We start from the raw sequence: 5,744 nt of genomic DNA on the forward strand, positions 1-5,744 counted from the left end.
ACAATAACTACAAGAGAAGTAAAATACCAGAGTAAATATGCATTTTCATGAATCCTTCTGTCTGGTTATGCATAGTAGTGAGGTTTAGCTGTTTTGGAACTTTGCTTATGTGGAATTCACCTTTAAAACTTTACTTCCTTATAAAGTATAAGATGAAAAAGTCTCCAAAACTATTAGGTAAAGCAAGTGTCAAAAGAAAATACAGAATCCTTATTATCAAAATCCTTCTGTTTAATCTCTAGAAAGAATTTGATTTTTGGAGGCAAGTTGCAACTAGTACCTCTTAAATAAGGATGTTTTCAAATAATCTTACTGGTAAGAAAGTATTGTCAAATTCTTACTAGATAGTCCTCAGAATACTGCATAAGGCCTGTTGAAGTTTTAACTTCATAGCCTTTCATGCAGGAAATAAACATTGCTCCCAAAGAAGTCCAGCCAGGCACAGTGTTTAATGAGGTAAATAAGACTCTATTGCGTGCAAGTTCAGTGGAGACACATTAATGGCTCTGGAGAGGAGAGATAACACAGCCATTAACAGCACCACCATGAGTTCATACAGCTACAAGCAATTTAACTAAAGGAAATCACATGCTTTACAACCAGTGTGTCTCACAACTGGAATCTAAATCCCAGGTGTTCTCACTACTCATATAAATTAGTCTGTGTATTGAAAAAAAGGGTAACAAAAGGAATTGTCATCTTTTTTAAGATACTAGAATTTAGAGGGTTGTGAGGAGAAGGCACAATGATTAGAGTGATATCAGTGTCTGCATTTCTTTGGCACATTTTCCGAGATAAGGTCCCCACTTTGTTCACCAAAAGTCACTGAAAACTACTAAAGAAAAATGCTATAACTGTGAAGAAGGGATGCCATTTTGGTCTTAGGAGGACACTGAGGGACACTTACCAATCCTTTTATATGTCCCATTAGCAGCCAGATTCATCTTCTATTATAGGGAATGGATACTGAAGAATTTCCTCACTTCTCTCAATATATTTATATTGTCTCTATCCTTGGCTTCATTGTCAAATTCACAGATATAGTGGAAGCTAGATATAAGCATGATTTCCTTCCGTTTATTACCCTTGTCTCCTTCTAAACTTGTTGCAATCTGTTTTGTCCTTTTTGTCTGATCCAGTGGTTCTCAAAATTTATTATGCAGAAAAGCTACATGAGGAATTTTTTTTTTTTTAATCCACAGAGAATGCTGGACTCCAAGTCCAAACTTTCTAATTCAGTAGATCTAGGGTGGGGCTTGAAAAAAATTGTTCTACTGATTTCCAAGGAAATGCTTATGCTGATGGTTTAGGTAACACTTTGAGAAATACATGTCTAAGAAAAAAAGCAAAAGCTGAACTTCATTCTATTGAAGTTTAACTTCATCAACTGCCCTGCATTACAGTGCATTTTATCTTATTTTAATCAGTTGTTTCCTCTCATTTTTATTTAATTTATCCTTCAAAATATAATCATATGTAAATACCTCCAATTTTGAAGACCTTTTGATGACCCTGTGTTTATCAAACTAGTAGCCACATAATTTTATTATGACCACCTTGTTTAATGTTTCAGCTTTATTAACCTAACACTTCTCATTGCTGTATATTCTTGATTCAATCCATGTTATTCTTCTACATAACTTCTTTACAGATTCAACAGTTTCCTAACCATTTTAAAAATTCATTAACCTCTTCAGCTCTGGCCTTTCTGTTCACCTCCTCATCTTGAGATATTACCGTGTCTTCTGAACCTCTCATGGCTTACCATATTTCTCCCTGCTTCTTGCAATCTCTTTACTGAAAGCCACTATTTCTTTGTTTCCCTGGGATGGCTTATAAATAACAGAAATTATCACTTACATTTCTGGAGACTGGAAAATCCAAGATCAAAGTACCAGCAGATTTGGTATCTGGTGAGAGCCTGCTTCCTAGTTCATAGATGCTGCATTCTCTGTCTCTGTACTCTTTGGTAGAAGAGGGAACTCTCTGGGGTCTCTTTTATGAGGGCACCAATCTCAGGCTTGAGGGCTCTTATCTAATGATCTAACTACCTTCCAAAGGCCCCACCTCCTAATACCATCGCATTGGGGTTAGGATTTCACTGCAACTCCCTTGCCTCCTTTCTGCTGGTGATAACCAAGATTTCCTCATTATAATTGTCATTATCATTCCACATACAATAAGGATGAATTAATTCACATCCGAAAGTTTAGCAGATACTTATCCCATGAATCAAAAATCTGCCTTTGTAGCCTAGAGCCCTCTCCTGAGGTTCAGATCTGTACAACAAAATTCTTATTGGACATAACTACCCAGATATACTACAAAAACCTCAAACTCCTTGAGAATTTAAGAAGATGGTAATTTTATCTTTATATACCAATTGCTAGATATTTTTAAACTTTCATTAAAAACATCTCCATCTAATGAGTCAGACAATAAGAAATTTAGGAGTTCTTTTTCTTAACGTGTGATCAGTCAACAAACCTTCCCAAAGCTGCTTCAGTTCTTGTAGAAGTTTGGCTCCTACCTTCAACTTCCTCCAAATCATGCTATACTGCTGCCAGTGCAAATTTTCTGAAACAAAACTCTGATATATTTATTTTTACTCCCTTGTACAAAATCTTTCCTATGCTCTCTTCATCTCAATAAGATTCAAAAGGTCTGCCTACATATCTATACTTAATAAGAGTCTGTTCTCCACTTGGAGTTTACATCCTCACCTATTAATTTAATTGCAGATCCCTAAAGTGTGTTCGGAGAAGGCAATGGCAACCCACTCCAGTACTCTTGCCTGGAAAATCCCATGGGTGGAGGAGCCTGGTAGGCTGCAGTCCATGGGGTCACTGGGAGTCGGGCACGACTGAGTGATTTCACTTTCACTTTTCACTTTCATGCACTGGAGAAGAAAATGGCAACCCACTCCAGTATTCTTGCCTGGAGAATCCCAGGGACAGAGGAGCCTAGTGGGCTGCCATCTATGGGGTGGCACAGAGTTGGACACGACTGAAGCGATTTAGCAGCAGCAGCAGTAAAGTGTGTTACTCTTTGTTGTTCGTGGTGTTAGCACCAATTGGAATTTCTTATATTTTGCTATCTTATGTTCACATTTCCTTTCTGAAAAGTTTGCTGACCCCCTTAAGTATTATAATTTAAATGTACTTTAGAAAATATCATACCATTTGGTACTTTTTAAAAATGAAAGTTAAAGTCGCTCAGTCACGTCTGACTCTTTGTGACACCGTGGTCTATACAGCCCATGAAATTCTCCAGACCATGCCAGAATACTGGAGCGGGTAGCCTTTCCCCTCTCCAGGGCATCTTCCCTACCTGGGGATCGAACCCAGGTCTCCTGCTTTGCAGGCAGATTCTTTACCTACTGAGCTATTAGGGAAGCCCAAAAGTTGCTTTATTATTTTTGACTTGTTATTTTATAAGACACAAGTTTTGGCTTTTATGTTTTGTATATCTAGAGTCTATTACAGTGCCTGATAAATAATAGTTGCTCAATAGATGTTTATTGAAATGAACTCAGATTAGATAAGAAGGAGTATGGAACTGTTAGAAAATTAAGGGGACAGCAAGGCTATTGCCTGTAGGATCAAAAAAATAAATATAAATATCACCATAAAGCCATGCAAATGTTCATACCAGTTACATTTATCATAACTAATCATTGGAAACAGTGTCCATCAACTTGTCAATCAATTAAAAAAAGTGGCATAACCCTGGGATGCAATTATTGTTCAGCAATAGAGACACAGCATGGATGCATCACAAAAGGCAAAAATGATAGTGATCTAATGAAGCTAATAGAATAACACGTATTCTATGATAACATTTACCTTAAATTTTAGAACAAAAAAGCATAAGGAAACTTTCAAGGTGATAGAAATATTATGTATCTTGATTGTGATGCTAATTTCATGGGTGTATTTATCTGTCAAAGTAAAGAAACTATACACATAAAATGGATGCATTTTGTCATATGTAAATTATAACTGGATTTTGTGTATGGTGATATATAAAGCCAGTTTTAGATCAGATGTTTCAAGCTCAAATTCTATTAAAGATAAGTCAAGAAATATGCATGCATGGAGATAGATCCAGGTCAAAGACAATATAAAATGTTATGAATTGTTTAATTGGACATGATATACTGTTATCTTAAAACTTTCAAATTTAAATACCATGAAATATTTCTCTAGTCAAATGAAATATATCTCCTTGATGGAGACAGTCCATGGACAGTGGCTGGAAACTCCTATGTGAGATAAAATAATAGTTTTTCCAAGAGCAAGCTGAAGCAAAGAAAAATAACATAGAAAATTAAGCTAATTTATTACAAAGAAGATGAAAGGTAAATTTTACCTTTTGGCATTTCTTCCAGTAAAACAGCTCTGCTGTAAATTGACCTGGTAAGATAAATGATGAGTTCAAAAGTATAAACTATTCTCTGGAAAGATATTGCCAACCTATGCCAGGTGAATTAATTATTCCAGTAAAATTTAAGAGCCGTGTGTGTGTGTATGTGTGTGTGTGTGTGTGTGTGTGTACTAGTGTATGAGAGAGAGAGAGGTACATATATATTTTCACAGCCAAAAACACATAGATATATAAATGACCTTTTGCAAAACTCTCTTGTGACAAAACATTCAATTTAGCTATTGAATTTCTTGATAAATAAGCTAAAGAGCTTTGAATCTTCTTTTCTGAATTAACTGCAGTTGAGGTAGACTTCATTGTCAGAGCATTTTTAAAGAAGTCAGCATCAGGTCACTAAACCTGAGTTTCCTGATAACAGAGTGAAGATTCTTTAGTTGAGTCAACATTTTGTCATGAACTTAATGTTTCCAGTTCAGAGGTTCAGGACTGTGTTATCAAGATGTCCATAGAAACATGAAGTTCACGTTGTCAAACTCTAGTGGTAATCAGGTGCAGCAGAGGGAACATTATGGAACAGAATCATGTAGGAACACAGCATACACCAGAGACAGATCATCACTTAAGAAGCAGCTTGCCCTAAATGCCTGATAAATGTGTGTGCTCAGCTTAGTGCCCTTGTTAGCAGATCCTCATTTGTAGATTAGTAAAGTCTTGACTGTGTACCAGGATCACATAAAGGTCTCTTACAAATATGAGTATGTGGCATAAACACTTCAACTTTTGCTGAATCTGACTCTGTAGGGTGAGATTCAGCCATCTTCATTTTTATTTTTAAAAAATCCCCGATGTGATTCTGATGTCCCTACAAGTTTGAGAAGCTCTTGCTAATTCCCTTTTCATGTAGTTTTATGTTTCTCTGACACTAGTGTTCTCTTTTCCACAGCTTGACCTAGGCAGGCATCTTAGCTACATATTTAACTTTTTATTCCTGTGTTGAGTTTGATTAAAGCATTCTGGTAAATATGCTGTATTAAGTGGATTGATATAAAGTAACGCTATAATTGTTGAGGTCAGGTGCCTAACAGTTGTGCCCAGACAAGAGACCAGAAATCAGTATTAAAACATCCATCATTCTCCACTCCTGAAGTTATTTTAGTTGAAGCCTCATTTTGTGTGTGTGTGTGTGGGTGTGCTCAGTCCTGTCTGACTCTTTGTGACCCCACGGACTGTAACCCACCAAGCGCCTCTGTCTATGGGGTTTCTCAGGCAAGAATATTGGAGCAAGTTGCCATTTCCTTCCCAATCCAGGGGTTTTCCCAATCCAGGGATTGAACCCATGTCTCTTCCATCTCTGCATT

General features: G+C 36.6%; 1 non-coding gene across 1 annotated transcript; it reads right to left on the reverse strand.

The window, feature by feature from the left end:
• Positions 1 to 3,322: 3,322 nt before the first annotated feature.
• Positions 3,323 to 3,394, reverse strand: TRNAC-GCA (transfer RNA cysteine (anticodon GCA)). Its single transcript has one exon. It is a non-coding gene; the product is annotated as a tRNA-Cys (tRNA).
• Positions 3,395 to 5,744: the final 2,350 nt, after the last annotated feature.

Source organism: Bos mutus, chromosome 20, assembly GCF_027580195.1.
Source record: "Bos mutus isolate GX-2022 chromosome 20, NWIPB_WYAK_1.1, whole genome shotgun sequence".
In the NCBI taxonomy this organism is placed as follows: Eukaryota; Metazoa; Chordata; class Mammalia; order Artiodactyla; family Bovidae; genus Bos; species Bos mutus.